Source organism: Pinus tabuliformis, chromosome 8 (genome assembly GCF_031772625.1).
Source record: "Pinus tabuliformis cultivar Carrire ecotype Pingquan chromosome 8, CPIR1, whole genome shotgun sequence".
Lineage (NCBI taxonomy): Eukaryota > Viridiplantae > Streptophyta > Pinopsida > Pinales > Pinaceae > Pinus > Pinus tabuliformis.
Window position 1 is genome coordinate 1805720952 of NC_142294.1, and position 21485 is coordinate 1805742436.

Sequence of the window (21485 nt, forward strand, 5' to 3'; positions counted from 1 at the left end):
TAAAATCCAATAGATGCAATTATATATCGGTCAGAAAAGATATAATTCAAACATCATCATAATGAACAGCAAGAATGGAACCATAATGATAGTCATCTATTATTGATAATCAACAAAGGAGTATACAACCACAGTTTTGACGTCAAATCCTCCTTTGGCTGGGTGATCAGCTACATATGTCTTGCAAAGCTTGTCGGGATCAGGAACAAGCCTCTCTCTCTCTTTGATTATGAATGCAAAGAAGACTCTTACAGCAATCTCTCAGACTTCTGACAGTATCATTCTCCCTATGCTCAAAACTAGCTTGTCAAATGCACCAGAACAAGCTTTTATAGATGGAGGAGGAGGAAGAGATACAATGAATCCAGACATCCATGGGATAAGCATTATCCTCGAAAAGCTATTATGGATAGAGATACGATGAATCTCGACATCCATGAGATTGGCATTATCCTTGAAAAGCCCCTTGAGTCGAAAGGAAAAAACTTTCGGGCGTGCGTTTGTTAAAAAACTTTTCCAAACTTGGTTGGCGCGGGTAAGACTCTGAGACAGAGCACCAACGGGCGCGCCCTCTTTGGAGAATTTCCCCCATTGGCGTAGGTGATACACTATGGATCCGCGCTAATGGAAAAAGGGGACTTTTTAAGGATATTTTGCAGGAGATGTCTTCAAGGCATATGAAGTCCATACTTAGGGGAACATAAAAAGTGTTTTCAAGTTATGTCACTTCTCACAGGTCCCGGAATGAGTCCTCCAAAGAGCGGGAAAGGGGTAACAGGGACGGTGACCAATGGTGACAAATTACTATGTAACAGATGCCCCCTAAAGCATGAGGCCCGAGAGAGAGAGGGGTGAAATGCTTTACAAGAAAACATGCAGCCGCCGCCAGAGAATCTACATAGAGAGATACAACTGATAGCTCAAGTACATGATATATGTGGTATGCAATCCATAATAGAGTACATAATAATCTAGATCCATGGTATGGGCGCAGCCATCCGGTGAGGATCGATGAATAGACTCAGGCATGGTCGCAGCCATCCAGTGAATGAGTCATGTAACAATAATCCAAAAAATCGCGGCCCATATTCCAACAGACAAAATCTAGGGTCTTGCGCTCCATCTCGACCCGAACAAAAGTACAATTTCAAGCATGTGAATACATGAGTTGAAGTCTAACATGCATGAACATCGTCTGATTACCAGTCAATAATGAAAACTGTTAACAGACGCGAGAGGTACCACCAATAATGACAATGGTCCTCAAGGTACTATAGGTACAATCTACGGCGTGTGAATCAGTGAGTTGGCATCGAACACTCGTAGAATTATTCGATCGGAGGCAAATGATGAAAACCTCACGTCGAACACGAAGAACTTGCCATTGAGGCATGCAGGCTCCAAGGCACTGGAAGGGAGTCTCTAGATCAGCTTCCTGGATAATGAGCTGAAGTCGACAGGAAGTGACCTTGATAGAAGGTGGGCCATAGTGTTTCCCACATCATCGACACAAGACAGGGAAAGAATGTTGTGGTGGATCAGAATTATGTGAGCTATCGAAAGGAGGTTGTTATTCTGCAGAGGTCAACTTCCCTTGAACATATCGGTGGCACGACAGTGGAATTGGCAGTATTTGACATCAATGGATCAAAGGTCATGGTGACGAGGCAATGAGCAGATGAGAGGTCAAACAGGATCAGCCAAATCCACGGAGGCAAGTGAAAAACGAGATGAGATGTCTCCACCCAAACACGAAAGAAGACAAGTGCCATGTTCAAGAGCGACATACTGCCGACACGACAAGAATTATGGTTCCATTTTCCCCCACCATTTTTGGCGGTACCCCAGTTATTTTTATTAACAATCTTGATGGGGATAGCATATGCTTGTGAGGCGCCATTTCGACGGAATCCAATGTCACCAGTTTTTAACGAGTCTGACAGAGGAAGAACTCACGTCTTTTCATGTTTAGAGAGTTTGAAAAGACAGCAGAAAAGAAAACTCCAAGGGTGTCCTTTTTCGTAAAGTTGTGTCTCTCGAGCCCAAAAAAGTATAAAACAATGCTCGAAAGAACCGCCCGACCATTACGATCGAGGATTACTTTTCATGTTTAGTGACGTCGACCTGAAAAAGTAAAAAAGCGATCGATATCACGTCGTTTTGTAACCGTTAACGAGCGTAAAATGACAAGGGCCCGACGATCTTTTCGCATTTACACGGTCGAAAAAGAGTTTAAAGACGACCGCCTCTTATTTCCGTTTAACGATTCAAGAGGGATAACTCAGCAATCTTTTCGTCTTTAAACGGTCGGAAAAGAGCTAAAAGTAGACCTCAAAGCGACTTTTTCGTGTATTTATCGAGTCGGAAAAAGTGTAAAATACAACTCGTTTCGTCGCCTAAGCCGCACAAACACCTGTCGCTGCACAAAAACGGGTGTAATATCCATTTTTGACACAAATATACCTTAAAATATTCATAAAATGACTTTTAAAACCTATTGAGGGTCAAAAAAGCTATAAAATAGGTAGAAATGGTAAAAATAAGAAATTACTTTTCACTTTTACCTCTTGAGAGTGACATTGAGGCTTTCGGTGTGCAATCTTTAGGTGACGATAGCAACAAATCCAGGTGACCAATCATAGCGCTGCCAGTGACAGGTAAGAGGCCTCTTCTCGTACTTCATTTCCATACATTTTTTATGCCATTTACTTCCTGATTGAGCCTCAACAAGAGGGTATTAAAAAATTTAGGGCTTCGCCCATTGGCGCGGGTATTCGGCACGGACCCGCGCTAATGGGGCGATTTTTCTAAAAGGGTCGCGCTCATTGGCGCGACTGTTTTAGAAACATTCGCGCCAACCGTGCAACTCAATTTTCCGCTTAAAATTTCCCAATGCATTTTGAATTTAACTAGATTGTAAGCTTACCAGTGATCTAATCGTGATTTATATGTTCTTGTGGATGCAGAGAAGCAGGCAAAATGGTAGTAGAATGGAAGGAAAGAGAACATGATGCCGAGGATGCTTTGGCCCTTGAGGATGAAGGGTGCATGAATGCCCTAAGGGACTGCAGGCTTAAGAAGTTCTTTCTTACGCCTTACTTGCGCGCTCAGCCCGAGCTACTACAATTCATAATTGACCTGTGGGATGTCAATGAGCAAGTGTTCCGTTTACAGGACCAAGTGCTGGGGCTCGATGTGTCCGATGTCTACTTCATCACGGGGTTGTCACGGAGAGGGGTGAGGCCCATTTTGACCGGGAGTAGACCTTCCGAGGAGAAGATGACTGAAGTTCGGGACCAAGTGTGCCCAGGGGCACAATTTGGAAGGAACAGTGCAAAGGTGGATATTCCCACCATTCCGAACTTGATTCTCAGGGTGATACTTTTCACCATTACTCGAGCTGCAGGAGTGCAGGCACCCCATGAGGCGCGCAAAAACCATCTTCTGTTAGCCGCAGAATGCCTAAATCCTACCATCTTTGACTGGGCCACCGCAGTGACTACTAACATCAAGAGGCAGCTTACACAGTGCAAGCGAGGAAAGGTAAAGCAGTTTGGGTATGGCTCAGTCGTGGTATCGTTTTTCTTGGAACGATCACCAACTTTTTAGGGATAGGGAGCTATAGTGGCTGATCCTTTGCCACGAGAGCCTAGGATGGCTCGCTGGGCAGCACTGATGCCCAAGGGAGGAGGGGGCCAGAAGATGTCCTGGAGGCCCGAGTTCTTTATATGGCTCCGTTGTCAGCTGATTGTGGTGGAGGATTGGCCATACACAGGGACTGACTTCATGGGAGACCCAGATCTCCCACTGCCCGAAGGAGAGGAGTGGGACGAAGAGCTGGGTAAGATCTCTTTTTGGTTTTTAATGTTTTATATGTTTTTTTTCTGTTAATACATGTTTGTCCTAACAACAATTGTATATACATGCAGATGTTGGCCTAGAGCGACCAGTTGGCATGTCTCCGATTGCTCGGAGGAACCAACCCACAGCCAACCCTCAGGAAGAGGGTGCCGAGGGGGATGAACTGATTCAGAATCTCGAGGGACTCGCCCGAGGGATTCCTGATTATGCTAGACTGGGAGATATGCCATTTGCATACCAGAGGCACACAGTGGGAGTGCCTAATCGTGTCCATCGTCTGTTGAGATGCTTGGTGCGCGCGTTGTTGTGCTATCATGAGCACCACCGAGACTAGACTCCTAGGTTCCTTTTTCATGCATATTTCTTGAGAGACATGTTGTCTCTGGATGTATTTGAGATGAACATGTATTAATTTTTGAACTATATGATGCACATGGTGCAAACATTGCGACACACATATATATATACATATGCCTATTTCTATGGTTTTATTATTGTGCTTTGTATGCTTTCTTGTATGATGTTTTATCTATTACGCAAATGTCTATCTAATACATGGTTAGCCAATGCATCAGTTAATGTGTTCAATTGTCTTGGAATATGCTGATATGTAATGAAATCAAAGTTCCTTTCTTACAATCTCACACGTAAATACAACCTTAGAATGCGGTGGTCTCTCACAAAATATTGCCCGTTGAGCTGGTGGACGACAAGTTGAGAGTCTAGGTTCACTATCAATGCACGAATGCTGAGATTAATTGCTTCAGCAAGTAGTTCAATTACAGCACAATATTCGGCGACATTGTTAGTGGTATGGCCCAAACACACACCTTGAAGATCTATCAACTCGCCATGAGGATCATAGATCACCCACGCCGCAAAGGACAAGTTGCGAGTACTACGGCAGGCACCGTCAGCGAAACCAACATAAGATGTATCAGACATCTGCAGAAGAAGCGAAAAACACAATAAGCGGCAGTCACGCCTTAAAAAAAAAATTCACACACACACAACACACCTGCTAAAGTACATATATGTACAAAACAAAGTGTACAAGCATCACGCATAGTACTTTTTCAAGTACAACCCATTTCGGGGCTTCTCGAGGGGGTTCCCTTCATAGTCAATTAGCTCGTAGGCCCCTTTTTGCAAAAATTTCTTGACAATATAAGGACCTAGCCACATAGGCTCAAGCTTTCCTGCCCCTAGCTTATCGTTTGCCTGATCGTATAACAAGACTAAATCTCCCTCAACAAAAGAACGTGGATGGATAGTCTGATCGAAGTGAGTTTTCACTCTCTTCTTTTGTGCTTCAATGGCTAGAGAGGCTAGGCGACGGGTCTCATCTAGCCGTTCCAGGTAAAGAAGGCGTTCTTCTACCGGAGTAGTGTTGGGAAGTAGTTCGACGACCAATTTTAATGAAGGGATTTCGCACTCGATTGGAAGGGTAGCCTCTAGTCCATAAACTAGTTGAAATGGAGTGAAACCAGTGGCATCCTTCATGGAGGTTCGGTAGGCCCACAAAGCAGGGAACAACATTAAGTGCCAGTTAGAATTATGCATGCCAACGGTACGTTGAAGCATTGTAACCAAAATCTTGTTGATAGCTTCAACTTGGCCATTGGCCTGAGGATAGTATGGAGTCGAACTATCGTGCCGTAAGCCCAGCTGGGTTGTTAGTTTTTTCATCATATGATTACGGAAATGCTTCCCGTGATCAGTGACGATGGCTTGAGGGACGCCGAATCGCGAGATAACATGGTTGAACAAGAATTGCGCCACTGTGTGACCGTCTTCAATTAATGTGGGCATCGCCTCGGCCCATTTAGTGAAATAATCGACGACAACGATAATAAACCCATGCCTCCCGTCCGAGCGAGGGTTACAGGTCGTATAATCAATGCCCCATTTTGCAAAAGGGCCGACGGTGACAACAGGGTGCAATGGAGCGGGAGGCACTCGCATCTTCCGCTGGTATATCTGGCACTCATGATAAGAGCGGATGACAAGAATACAATCCTTAAAGATAGAGGGCCAAAAGTAGCCAGCACAGAGGATTTTTTGGGCAGTGGCATATCCGGACATGTGACCACCACAGGCGCCAGAGTGGCAGTCATTCAAAACACGCTCAGCTTCCTCGAGAGTTAGACATCAGCGGAGAACAGAGTCGGCGCCGAGGCGGTATAGTGTATCCCCAATGATACGGTATGGTTGAGACTGATGACGAATCCTTCGTCGAGCGTCTTTGGACACGCCGGGGCGAAAGGAGGACGTTTGCAAATATATGATGATATCCCTGTACCAGGGATCGAGGGTGCTAATGAGAAACAAAGTCTCATCCGGAATATGATCCTCTAAGTGAGAGGGCGGGGAAGAAGATGGCAAAGAGCAAAGTAACTCAGCGAATACAAGGGATTTCTTGGACTTGGCAGTGGTAAATTCCAAGTCAAACTCTTGGAGGATGACAATCCACTTTGAGTACTTGCCCCCCAGCAACTGGCATGACAAAATGTACGTCATGGGGTTGCAATCAGAAACCACGGTGGTAGTGCGCAGCAGAATATAGTGACGGAAGCGTTGGACAGCACAAACGATGGCCAAAGCCAACTTCTCGACATAAGCATATCGAGTTTCCGTGTCTAAAAGGTTGCAGCTGAGATAATATACAACATGCTCAGTGTCATCATCGTCAGTTTGAACGAGAACCATGCCGATAGTGGTGTCGGCGGTGGCTAAATATAGAGTGTAGTCGCGATGATAGTTCGGAGGACGCAGCAATGGAGCGGAAACAAGGAGACCCTTGAGACGCTCAAATGATTCCTGAGCGACGGTATCCCAATGGAAAGGGACATCTCGCTTTAGCAACCGTGTGAAACCTTTAGCCACCTCGGCATAGTTTGGAACGAATCGTCTCAGAAAGTTTGCTTTACCCTGCAAGCTTTGCAATTGTTGTAAATAAGCAGGGGGAGGAAGATTCACAATAGCCTCGACTTTAAGGGGATCCAAACGGATGCCCTCTCGAGAGACGATGAACCCGAGAAGTCGGCTGGATTCAACGCAGAAGACACATTTGTGAGGATTGAGTCTGATATGGTAGTGTCGACAGCGAAGAAAGATATCACGAAGGTGAATAGGGTGGTCCTGACGTTTGGCTGAATGAGCTGGTAGATCATCCAGGTATGGTTGTACAATGTGGCGAATGTCATGAAAAGCGTAATACATTTCACGTTAAAAGGTAGCACCGGCATTTTTGAGACCGAAAGGGAGTTTCTTATAAGCAAAAGTGCCCCATGGACAGATAAAAGCGGTCTTGTGTTGATCAGCGGGGGCAATATTGATCTGGTTATACCCAGAAAAATCATCCATAAAAGAGTACATTTCGCTTCCGGCACACTCGTCAATAAATTGATCAATGAATGGTGTGGGGAAATTATCTTTAGGACAGGCCCAATTAATATCACGATAATCGACACAAACAGGGATGGTACAATATTTTTTATTCATAGGCATGATGTTGGAGACCCAATCTGTGAGTGGGATAGGGTAAATAAAACTAGCTTTAAGAAGCTTTTCCACTTCCGCCTTAATAGCTGCAGCCTTGTGGGGGTGTACGGGGCGTAAACGTTGACGAACATGCTTAGCACCTGGATACGTGAGTATCTCATGCACCACTATGCTAGGATCAATGCCGGGCATTTCTTCACAGGACCATGCAAAGACGTCACGAAATTCACGAAAAAGATTGGTATAGAGTCGAATCTCATACGGAGTACAAGTGACTCCAATGTGAATATGTTCGACAATCCCTGGTTTCGCAGAGATGTCGATAGGCTGGGTTTCCGTGATGTTCCCGATATTTCCTTCAGAGGACACTTGATAAACTTGGATAGGTGTTTGAAGGGTTTGAAATGGAAGACAAGGAGCAAACCGTTCGAGACAAGTAAGCATATCCTAATGGGCAGGGAGAAACGAGGAACGATGGTGATAATCATGCCAAGGAGGTTCCTCGAGAGACATAGTCTCAATGATGGCTTCGTTAGAAGGGAATATTTCTTTTAAAGGGTCTGAAGAAGTCTCATCTCCAAGCCATGAGGATGGAGCGAACGAGTCAGAAACTTTTCTCGAAGGAGAAGGTTCAGAAGAGGGAGCCGATGCAGCAATGATTTCGACGTAGTTGAGCTCGGCAGGACTCAACGGCATCTCATCGCTCCAAGATTCTACTTGATCAGTTGGAGGGAGGATCCACGGATCAGAACAAGTAGTAATCATATTGATGGAAGCGACATTAGGAGGTGGGAGAGGAAAAACACCCATGAGGGCAGGATCTTTAAAAAGCCTGGCTCCCAGACTCTAGATGATTTGGAGGTATGCTCCACAAAAGGGATGTTGCCTTCAAAAGAGGAAGCGAAGAATGACAGCTGGTCTACGGTAACAATCTTCCCTCGATGGGGGAAACGGAAGATACGAAACAAAGATGAAGCTACAGCTTGCATCGCGTATATCCAGCTGCGTCCGAGAAGGAGGTTGTACGTAAGATTAGCATCAACAACTTCAACTTCCATCTCGACCGTCTTCCCTTCCAAAGAGATGGGAAAACGTTGGAGTATACCATAGGGACGGGATGCTCTTCCATCAAAAGCTTCCAAGGTTGTGGGAGACTGGCTCAGCGTTGGAGAACCAATAGCTTTCCAACAGGCAACAAACATGATGCAAGTTGAAGCACCTTCATCAATGACTATACAATGAATCGTTTTGGAATTAATAATAACCTGTATGAGGAATGCGATTTGGTGAGGCAGTCTCGGCGTATGGCTTTCCAAATCAAAAGTAATCAGGTCTGAGTCGGCCGGGTCTATGCCACCGATGGCCGATAGCAAGGACTTCCTCTGAGAAGGGCAGCTCTGGAGAACTTCTAAAGCGGACATAGCCGACGGAGTCTGAGCTAAGTCCTCAACAATATTGTAGTGTTGTGCAGCATGAGCATTTGGGTTGTAAGAAGATTTCTGGAGTATTCCTTTTGGAGGGGGTTGAATAGGAATCTCAGTGATAGGTCTCTCGATGTGGAGCGGGCCTGAACTAGACGGAGGAGCACTAGAGGGGACCTCAGGCTCTTTCCCGGCAGATGACGGATATTCTTTTGTCCGAGTACTGATGTGGACAGGGATCGTTCCAGCCATAAATACTTGAGAACCTAAGGAAGATGGAGGTTAAGAGGGATCAGCCACCATTTGAGTTTGTTGCGAGGGAAAGGGTTCTTTGAGCACCATAGGAGTCCCAGGAGCGCCTTTCAACAAACGACTAACTTCGGACCGTCTGGGGCAGTCCTTGATATAATGATCGTCATCACAGATAAGACAAGGATACTTGGGTTTGAGCTTGGCACCTTCCTCGGGCAGAGGTTTAGGGGAGTCCTGTTTAGGTTGATCTGGCTTATTCTTCCCTTTTCGTTTCTTCTTTCCTTTCGAGGCTTTGTCTACCGTGGTGGACTGGACGACATTGACCGCGGAAGTAATATTCAAAGTGGGTGTAGCCTGAGAAGTGTGTTCATTCGAAGCATTTGATTTTTGCTTCACAGGGTTCGCGGAATTTTTCTACGAGGATGAGTTAACAGAACCAATAATACCATCAATAGTTGGTGTTGGCGAGGCTTTGGATGTTTCTGGTCTCGGGGCATCAGGCAAATAATCATACAATGTACTAGACTGGGAATAAACCAAGTCCAGGTACTGAGCGCGTGTGATAGCTTGCTCTTCAGTGACACATGCCCCCATGGCAATGTCTCGTGCTATTGGAGGAACGAACGAAGTCATAAACCAGTCGGTAAGAAGTTGGTCGGGAATCCAAAACTTGATTATACGTCGATGCCGTCTCCATTCATGGATATGATCAGAGATATGCGTAGCCATTGTCTGTCTTAAGGATATCAGGAGGTGTGTACCCGTTTCATATCGAATGGGCAACTGAAAATGAGTGAGAAATGCCATAGCCAACAAGTTCAAATCCTGAAAGGATCCGCGAGTGAGCTCAATATACCACTTAGCTGCACAGCCAGTGAGAGTCCTTTGAAAAAGGCGAAGCCGAATCGAATCATCAAGCCACGAACTGGATGAACACCACAAGTGATAGGTCATGATGTGAGCTTGAGGATCTTCATTAGCTTTACCATCGAATTTGGGACAATCACCGGGAATTTTCGTCGGAATCGGAGGCCAATACGGATTATGGAGAATGGGATCATTGGTCAGTTTGGACACATCCGGTAATTCTAAGGTTGCTAAGAAGGGTAACTGAGGATTGAAGGACATCTGGGGCTGCTGGTAGGATGGAGCACCAGGGTTCCAACCAACTGGCAGTCGCCCCCATGGGTTTTGTCCAGAAAAATTTGGCCCCATAGGGTTTTGTCCGTAGGGATTTTGGTTCTACCCCCCAGCATTCCATGGATTACCAAACTATCCTGCAGGAGCACCATACGGTTGAGGATAATTCTGATAAGGATTTGCCTGCAGTTGTTGATAATTTTGATATGGGGCAAACGAAGGTTTCCCTTGGGGCTACTGGTAACCATAAGGCGGCTGGACTCCAAATTGAGTTTGAGAAACAGGCTGAGTTTGATAGACTAGTTGGGATTGAATTCCAACTTGCATTTGAAGACCGGATGGGGCCTGGGGTCCAGCCTGGGGCATAAAACCGGGTGGAGCAGCGCTAGAAGGATGTCCTATGGGTTGGGCTATCTGGCCAGAAGGATGACTTAGTTGATATTGAGGTTGTCCCACCTGCCCAGAAGGTTGTACTTGCTGGGGGTGGATTTGTTGTTGCACAACTGAGGGTTGTCCTGACGGACCAGATGGCCGAGTGGGTTGGGCAGTTGGTTGGCCTGATTGGATTTGAGGCTGGCCGACTTGCCCAGGTGCTTAACTATACTGGACGGTGGGTTGACCATACGGTTGACCAGCTTGTCCAGATGTTGGACCATACTGAAAATTAGGTTGTTTTGGGTGAACAAACAATTGACCAATTTTTCCAGTAGGATAACCTTGCTGGATACCAGGCTGGCCTTGTTGAACAAAAGATTGACCTGAGTTACCAGAAGGTTGAGCATAAGAGGTGAAAGACGGACCACCAGAGGCCAAAGGTTGTCCCTGGAAGGGTTGTCCTTGTTGGTTCCCAAGTTGCCCTGTGTAAGAATGTTGGTCTTGATGAGGTGGTCCTTGGGATTGCGCAGACGATACTTGGCCACCATGATAATAGGTGGTGCCCCAATCAATTGACAACGGGCCCGAAATCTCAACAGTCGATTCAGACGACAAAGGCCTACCAAGATGTTGTAAATACTGGTTGTATGGCCCCTCTCCTGGGACGTTTGACATAGGATCAAAGACTCCGAATATAGAGGCTGAAGGGTCACTGAAAACAGGAGTCGAAGAAGCTACACATACCGTTGGAATGGTTGGGATTGAGGTAACAGACGTACTGCGACTTTGTGGAGTAACAGGCTCCGTGGTGGGAAAAGCGAGTTGTGACCAAATAGAACTCGTGGAGGGAGTCCTAGAAGACATAACATCCTTTAATGCTTTGTAGCCTAGAGGTAGTCTCCCAGTAGTAGGGGTGCTACTAACAGGTATAGGTTCTGTTGCGATGGGAATTTCACCACTTGTCGCAATGGATTCTTCAGTCGAAGTAGGGGATACTTCCTCCATATTGGAAGAAAACAGTGGGGCCAAAACACGAGGGGAAGTGTATTCCCAAAAAGGGATACCATCTTCAGAAGGTTCCCAAACGGGGTTCCAATGAAATTCGTAAGTCTCATCGCCTGGAGCATGAGAATTAATTGGTTGTATACTTGGAATAACAGGAAGAGTCTCACTCACAACCGGTATCTCGGCAAAGGATGAAGACAAAATTGGTATTTCCGCCAGGATGAAAACTTCACAAAATCCTAGGGAAGATAACGAGAAAGACCCTACTCAAACTAACGCAAACCTGATCTAACCGGGTAAATGTGAATCGCGTCCGAATAAATTTTAATACAAAGGAACTGAACTTGACCTTTTCATGTTTTAAGAGTCGAGAAAAGGATGAAAAGGTGACTCTAGTCTGCTTCGAATGTTTAGTGAGCCCGAAGTGACAAATGCTCAGTTGAGCCTTTTCTTTTAGGGAGTCCGAAAAGGATCAAAAGTGACTACTCTGGAGAACTAGGCAAAGGGTTTACCAAACAATCCGTAAAACTGCATATACACCTTGGCAATCATATGAAAACCAAGGACTTCCCGTATGGCAGTCAATCTTCTCGAATGCTGTGTTCAGTGCATTACGGCTTGTAAGGCGGCAGACACGGCTTCCTGTGGATAAAGGATGATAACCTAGTGTGGTCTCCACATATACTCGATGGTACGTGGGAGCACAAATCCGTGTTAGACCACTATCGAGTCACAAAAGGAGGAATCACCCAACCATAATGTGAAACAATAGTGACTAGGTTTAACGACGCTGGAACACGTCTCTAGCCTAGACCTCTAGATGTATGCGTTAAGTTCCAATGCGTTTTTAGATTCATTCAGTTCATTTTATAGTTGATCTTTGATTAGGTTTCAGTTTCCAGGTCCTACCGTATGTAATCTCTCACAATTTCCTAAATGCAAGTTATATGCCAAAATATATCATTCCATTCGATGAATGCTAACTACAGAAGAGTTGAGATCTTTCAATCAAACAAAATGATCATCAAACAATCAACAATGACTCTAATGCAGCTAATGTCAATAAACGAAACTTTTTTCTTTTCTTTTTTAAAAGTGAGTAATTGCTAATAACATATGAAGAACTATAATTTCCATTAACTAATGCAATGCAAAAGAGATTGTTTGTTTTCTTTTCGATGGCAAAATGCACTAAACAAATTTTGAGAGATAATAACAAAGAGTAAAAAGACAAATTTCACTCAATGAAAATAGAATCAAGTCTGAAACACCAAGACAATCTTTCAAACCAAGAAAAATCACAAAAAACCTCAATGAGCTATGTGATCTAAGCCGAAACGAAGCCAAGCGAAATCCAAACGAAAAAGAGGTAGATTGCTCGAAGAACACAATAAAAAGTGTTGACAACCACTAGACAAGTGCAAAAAGTAGCCAAGAAGTCGATTGGACAATCAAAGAACCAAAAACTCCCACGGAAGGCTCGATGTACAAAGCCACTAGATGCTCTAGGGTTGGGATATGAAATCGATGGAAAGAGGAAAACACCCGAAGGATGAAGGTCAAGAATCAGACAAACAAAGCTCTGACACACTCCAGTAGTTGAAAAAGATGTGACAAGACAGAAATCCAAGCTCAAAAGGCTTCCAAACAAGCAAACTGGAAAAGTTCACAGGCCTGGCACGACTTTCAGGCTGTAACTCGCGCTATTAAAGGATTAGCGAGAGTTGCTTTTGTGCAACATGCGCCCACTGGCACGACTGTCAGAGAAAAAATCGCGCTAATAAACTTTGCTAGCTTAAAAATAAAAACAAGCAGTCCAGGGCTTGATCAACAGTATCTAGACAAACCAGGCAGCAAGAGACGACTTAAAAATTCAAACTAGAAAGCTTATCTAAGCAAGCAAAGAAGAGAAGACCAAAGTGCAAGACAAACTACAAGCCGTTTGGTTCGTAAACCAAACCGGAGATTGACTGAAGTGGCGTTGATCTACTTTGCTAATGCAGAGCAATAGAGTTTCGAAGGCTACCTAGCCATAATTCAGGCTCCATCCAAAGTTTACGAATCAAACAAGAAATAGCGATCCCCAGCGGAGTCGCCAAAATTTTTGGAGAAGTAAATCCCCTCTGCGGACAGAGGTGATCCCACTAGCCCAAAATGTGTCTAGCAACAATCAAACAATGATATCAAGCAAGTTCCTAATTGCAAATTAAAAGTGGATTATGAGAACCTACTTGGATTCCAACGCTAGTGTTGTAGAAGAGTTGACACTCTCGTTCCTTTGCTCCAGCCGGTCACGATCCTCACGATCTCCGTGAATGGAGACTTGCACATGCAAAGAACGATACGAATACAAGCATAAAATCCAATAGATGCAATTATATATCAGTCAGAAAAGATATAATTCAAACATCATCATAATGAACAGCAAGAATGGAACCATAATGATAGTCATCTATTATTGATAATCAACAAAGGAGTATACAACCACAGTTCTGATGTCAAATCCTCCTTTGGCTGGGTGATCAGCTACATATGTCTTGCAAAGCTTGTCGGGATTGGGAACAAGCCTCTCTCTCTCTTTGATTATGAATGCAAAGAAGACTCTTACAACAATCTCTCAGTCTTCTGACAGTATCATTCTCCCTATGCTCAAAACTAGCTTGTCAAATGCACGAGAACAAGCTTTTATAGATGGAGGAGGAGGAAGAGATACAATGAATCCAGACATCCATGGGATAAGCATTATCCTTGAAAAGCTATTATGGATAGAGATACGATGAATCTCGACATCCATGAGATTGGCATTATCCTTGAAAAGCCTCTTGAGTTGAAAGGAAAAAACTTTCGGGCATGCTTTTGTAAAAAAACTTTTCCAAACTTGGTTGGCGTGGGTAAGACTCTGAGACAGGGTGCCAACAGGCGCGCCCTCTTTGGATAATTTCCCCCATTGGCGCGGGTGATACACTATGGATCCGCGCTAATCGAAAAAGGGGAATTTTTAAGGATATTCTGCAGGAGATGTCTTCAAGGCATATGAAGTCCATACTTAGGGGAACATAATGCAAGTGTTTTCAAGTTATGTCACTTCTCACAGGTCCCGGAATGAGTCCTCCAAAGTGCGGGAAAGGGGTAACAGGGACGGTGACCAATGGTGACAAATTACTATGTAACACTTACCTTTGGTTCTAATACCTTGTTGCAGTTGTTGAAGACCTAAGGTGCTTGTTATGTGTTGTCTGCATGCTATTTCTCCTCTCTTTCTTTCTTTTCTTTTTTTTTTAATTTGTTGTTGTTGTTTTTTTTATGGTTCCCTTGATGTGCAGGTACTTGGTGTTGAAGATGATGGTGCTGCAACTGCTCTGGAGCTTTTTATTCCATTGGATCTTCATGCTGGAAGCTTGCTGCAATCATGATTTGTATTGTGTGGGATAGGCTGCTACATAATTTCCTACAGGGTGTCCTCTTTCTGTCTCTCCCTCAACATTTCTAATCATTTCTTCTTCTTGGATTTTGACAATGATGACATGGATTGAGAGAAGACTAGGAGTGTGGAGAATGAGAAATACTCAGGTGCTGCTCCCTTCTATTCTCTGTTTCATTTTTTTCTCTCTGTGTTTTCTCTTGAAGACTGAAATATATATATATGTATGGTAATGAAGTTATGATGTAGGGATGTTATTGTTTTGACATGGCAAGTCAATTGCTCGTCATAAGGTCACTTTCTGTAGGATTCCTGAGCCACTATAATTCCTACAGGATCATCTTGTAGGTTTTCAGAGGATCCCGTAGGTTTATAGCAGATCCTATAGAAAACACAGTCCCCTTGTAAATGGAAGCAAATGATAGAAAAAAAAATGAAATAAATGGTGGAGTGATGAATGAAAATGGGTAGAAACATAAACATCGGAGTGGAACAGGTTCCTTTTTTATTCTCCTTTGTTCTCTGATCATCCTCCTTGATGACCTGCAAATACAATTTTTCATGATTTTTTTTTTGTTTTTTTGAAAACAACTAGTCTGCCTCTAAGAGGTTTTCATCATAGCTGTTTGCCCTGGGCACCCCATGAGATGTTTCCACCCAGAGATATTTTCATTTTCTAATTTTTTTATTTATTTTTTCTCTTTCTCCTAACACCATTGGGCCACCCCTAGAGGTTTTCAACCCAATAGTGGGACTTAGATGCCTCATGGATGTTTTCACCTAAGTCTCCTTATTTTTTTTCTTCTCAGTGACTTGATGAGGTAGGAGCTGATACTTGCTCCATTACGATCACTATTTTATTGATACCATCAATGAACTCTTGCTTTGACAATGGTATTTTGTAAACTTTCAATCTGTGTCCATTAACAAGTAAAGGAATGGCCTCTGCATCTATGGTTCTGATCTACACTAAACCATTATCATGACATCTTTCTATAACATAATGCCCTGGCCATATTGTGCTTAAATTTCCCTTAAAGTCTTTATATCTGGCATCATATAACAAAGTCCAATAACCTTCTTGAAATTTCTTATCCTTGATGTTCTTATCATGCGAGATATTCCTATGAAGTTGGGTTACCTCTGTGTGTAGGAGGGCCTGCATTTTGAACTCATCTAAACCATTCTACTGGAGAAATCTCTCTTCTTGTGCACTGCTGAGACCTAGATCTAGTTGGGCTGCCATCCTTAATGTGTTATACTCAGACTCAATGGACAACATGGCCTTTTTCCCATTGATCAACTCATAGGGTGTGAATCCAGTGGTGGTCTTCCAGGTGGTATTATAGGCCCAGGTGGCCTCAACTAGTCTATCTTCCCCATATTTCCTGCTACTATTAACCACTTTGATCAATATGCCCTCCAACCCTCTATTGGTCACCTCTACCTGCACATTAGCTTGTAGTTGATAGGGACTGGAGGTTCTATCATTGATCTTGTGTTGGCTGAGAAAGTCTTCAATCATGTTGGAGGTAAACTGGCTACCTTGATCAGTGACCAGCTCTCTAAGGTACCCAAATTTGTAAAATACATTCTCCCTTAAGAACTCAACTACCTTCTCCTCCGTTGCTACCTTAATTGACTTGGTTTCAGCCCACTTAGTCAAATATTTCGTGCACACAATGATGTACCATTTTTGCTTGGAAGGAGGGTAAATAGGTCTAATGAAGTCCATGCTCCACTTGTCAAATGGCTCGAAAGTCACTTGAGGGTGCAGAGGCATTTCATCCCTTGGAGTAATCTTTCCCATCCTTTGGCACCAATCACACTGACTAGTATATCTTTTCACATCCTAATGAAGAGTGGGCCAATAATAGCATGCTTGTAACACTTTGAATTTTGTCCTCTTTGATGCAAAGTGACCTCCACAAGGGCCATCATGACAAGTCAAAAGGCTTTCAAATACTTCCTCATCCCTCACACACCTTCTCAAGATTTGATCTGGGCCAAGTTTGAAGATATTTCCTCCAATCCAAGTGAAGGGAGTGCTCTTCCTTATAATCTTGCTTTTCTCTTTGGAGGACAAGTTCTAATCCGGATTTAAACAGGAATGCAATAAAATACAGAGATAACCATAAAGGCAAATATGCAGCGGAAATAATACCTCAATTCATTATTGTTAAATACTGAAATATGCTTACAAACAGAAATGGAAATAAACCAGCTAGGGCGACGATAGCTTATCTCTGAGAAGAGATGTGGTGGCTACATGCCTCTGAATTGTTTTGAACTGTGTTACAATGAGGCTCGAGGGCCTATTTATTGTTGAGAAACAATGGAAAACCCTTCACATTCCAAAACCTAACCCTAGAAGATGAAACGCCAAATTGTGGGCCCCGTTTTTGGGTAAGTTGGTACATCAACTTCCCGGGGTCGCGAATTGGTCATACTATCTCCGTTTGACGTGCATGATAGCCCGTTGGAAATATCTCTCCGAGGAATACGACGGAAAAGACGATTTTTATCAAAAAAATAGCTGGCGGTGGATTTCCCAAAAAACGTCGTTTAGGGCCTCAAAACGGCTCCGGAAGTTTAGGACCCGAAAAACTGCTAAAAATAGTAAACTGTGCTATAATTAAGGAAACTAATAAAAACTGTAAGAAGCACTAGAGGGGATCCAAGTGGAATTAGCTGGTGGCCACCAATATCCACCTGGATCATTCCTCCCCCCTTAGGAAGCAATGGTCCCCATTGCGTTGAGTTCCTCCATGAGATGAGGGAACTTCTGCTGCACTTGGTCCTTGGTGAGCCACTTGCCCTGGTGAAGGAGTTGTCCTGCTTTGACAACTTGATACAGTTGGATATTCTGCTGGCGAGTGTGCTTGATCTGTGTGTCCATGATCCGATCAGTTGCAGCTTGTTCCATGCAAGCTGGATTTAACTCTGTGGGTGTGAGTTGTTCTACAATGTCGGACGTGTCTAGTAATGGTGGAAAGTATGGCCGAAGGCGGTTGACATTGAACATCGGGTGCAGGCCAAGGAATGGGGGAATGCTGAGCTCAAATGCATTGTCTCCCATAGCTTTGGTAATGGTGTAAGGACCATGTCGAAGTGGTCTGAGTTTCTGATGGGTTCTAGTAAGGCGCTCCCTCTGCAGATGTAACCAAACTTTATCACCCACCTGAAACTTGTGTGATACCCCTCCAGGTAACGAGAAGTTGTTCTTGTGTTCTGTCATGACTGTATCCCTCTGTTGCTACTGCTGTGTGGAGGAACCCTTCGCGGGGGTCATGGATGTAGCAACGATCTTCCCCTTACATTGGGAACGAACCAGACAGAAAATAAATTTCCTAGTCTGTGAGATGAGCTTGCTGCCTTTCTTAGTAGTGATCAAAGAGGTGGCGGTAGGTGGGGCTACCTCCGGTATCCTGTATAATGAATTATCCAAAGAAATGATGACAGCGCGAGGCCTTGACTCATACACAGCATGTCGCCTCCACAAGTATGGCTGGCCTAATAGTACATCACAAACATCCAGAGGTGTAACATCACACAATACCTCGTCTGTGAAGGGCTTGATGCTGTAGGGAAGGCGGCACTGCTGGCGAACTTTGAGATCTCGTCCTTCGTGAAGCCAACCGATACTATACGGCTGTGGGTGTGGTGTAGTTGGTAGGCCCAACCTCTTCACGACCTCTGCTGAAATGAGGTTCTTTTGGCTGCCACTGTCGACAATGAATTGCAGCGGCGAACCCTTCACCCACATCTATGAGTGGAAAAGACGTTCCCCCTCCTCTGGATCTTCGGGTTCATTTTTCTGGATCTTGGCAGTAGCAACAGTGGCGTTGGGATCCGCATCAATAATCTGCTTCCCTTTGTAATTCCCCTTGTCAGGTTCTGACTCAGAGTCGGAACATGCATCTGATTCGGAAGCCTTCAACTCGGCCACCAGCGACTGCTTGGTCCGACACTCACTTGTGTTATGAGTGGGACTCTTGTGGAACTCACACCACTTTCATGTGTCCTTCTTCGGCTTTGTGGTGTTGTTCTTTTCTTGTAGCTTCGACGGGTTGTCTTGGGTCACCCCGCCTTGGCTTTGTCCTTTGGGCTTTGGATTTGCAGATCCAAAGTCTCGCTTCTTCTGTTTGAACTTTTGCTCGATTTTGACAGCGTATCGGTATGTTGTGCCAAGTGAGGAGATGTTCAAGAACTCCATCTCTTCCTGGTTGTATCTGTGTAGGCAGCCGCGGTATTTGAGTACCAGATGCAGCTCAGAATCTTTGATACCCAACTGTGTGCGAAGGGTATGAAAAATGTTTGTGAACTCCGTCACATCTTGGTCTCGTCCCTGTCGCAGTGTGGTCCATTTGATGTATTTGTCCTCATAGCTTCTGACGGGGTAGTACTGCTCCTTGATGGCATCCCGGAAGTCATTCCAAGTGGGTGCGGTTGAAAATAGTGAGCCTTTACTTTCATCCTTCTGCTCGCAATAGGTTTCCCACCAGTCCTTGACGTGGGGGGCTGCTTTGAGAAGAGCGAAAACAATCTTCTCCCGACTTGAAAATTCGTGAACAGAAAAATACCCATCTAGCAGATTTAACCATTTATCTATGGCATCTGCGTCTATTTGACCCTCGAAGATGGGGATTTCAAAATTAACTTGTACCTTAAATGGTGTGGCGTTTCCAGAGAAGCTGTTGGAAGCCGATGCGTCGCCTCTGGGTAGCCGCTGAAGGATCTGCGCAAAGCTATCCATCATCGCGTTCCTTTGCCGCTCGAGCGCTTCTTCGAGCAAGATTTTGATAGGATCTCCTGCCCCCTCGTCTTTCTTCTCATCCGCCATGGGAGGACGTCGAGATTTGCGAGGCTAGTCTTGCAAAGGTTTGACCAGTTCAAGCCCTAACTCCTTATATCCCGACCTCATTGGGGACATGCAAAGAAAAACAGAGAAAAAGCAGACCGCTCTGATACCACTGATCCGGATTTAAGCAGGAACGCAATAGATTACAGAGATAACCATAAATACAGAGCTGCGATAACCATAAAAACAGAGATGCAACAGAAATAATAATATGCGATAACCATAAAAACAGAGATGCCGCGGAAATAATACTTCATTTCATTAATGGAGAATACTGAAATATGCTTACAAATAGAAATAACCCAGCTAGGGCGACGGTAGCTTATCTCTGAGAAGAGATGTGTCGGCTACATGCCTCTGAACTGTTTTCAACTGTGTTAGAATGAGGCTCGAGGGCCTATTTATTGTTGAGAAACAATGGAAAACCCTTCACATTCCAAAACCTAACCCTAGAAGATGAAACGCCAAATTGTGGGCCCCGTTTTTGGGTAAGTTGGTACATCAACTTCCCGGGGTCGCGAATTGGTCATACTATCTCCGTTTGACGTGCATGATAGCCCGTTGGAAAGATCTCTCCGAGGACTACGACGGAAAAGACGATTTTTATCAGAAAAATAGCTGGCGGTGGATTTCCCAACAAACGTCGTTTAGGGCCTCAAAACGGCTCCGGAAGTTTAGGACCCGAAAAACTGCTAAAAATAGTAAACTGTGCTATAATTAAGGAAACTGCTAAAAACTGTAAGAAGCACTAGAGGGGATCCAAGTGGAATTAGCGGGTGGCCACCAATATCCACCTGGATCAATTTTTTCCTCTGAAAAAAATGCATTCTTCCAAGTGAAGGCTACAATAACAAAAATTTGGATGGGAATTTTTTACTATCTTTCTTTCCCTTCTATCATTGCTAGAAAAAAATGCATGAAGAAACTCATTCCAAAAAGTGCAAGCACATGGTACTGCCCAAAATGCAACGCTAAAGTAACTGACTGTCACTATAGATACTTACTTAAGGTCAACATATAATATCACACAAGAGAGTTTCTTTCATAAATTTCTTTTGAAGACATGGCATCTACCATTCTTGGCTCTACTGCAAAGGACTTTTATTTTTTATCTTTAGATGTAGACGTATTTAGGGATATTTTCTCTAAAGTACTTTGGATAGATCACCTCTACACATTGTCATTGAAGATGGAAACATTTAGAGAAATACCACGCTTGAAGTCTACCATCATCAAGGAAGAAATCTTGAAATTATCAACATAATGCAACAACATCCTTGAAGCAATCGATGACATTTCAACATCATAAATAGATTTAGTTACATGTACCTCTATACTTTCTTGTATCACACCATATAGTCTTGTCTGCCCTTTTGGAAATTTGTAGTATTCTAGTGTTTAAATATGGTTTTAAACATACCATGTGTGTGCATGTAATTATATGTACCTATCAGTATGCATTAATGTTTTCTCAACATGGAGTTCTAGCATGCCTCCTCCATTGTATGTAATATTGTTTTGAGTACACAAACTTATCAACATAGGTTGCAATTTCCTTCTTGTAAGAAATCATGGAACTTGATGGGTTTAACAAATGCAATTGTTTTCATGTATAATTTCAAATTACTTGAATGTTCCTTCATGC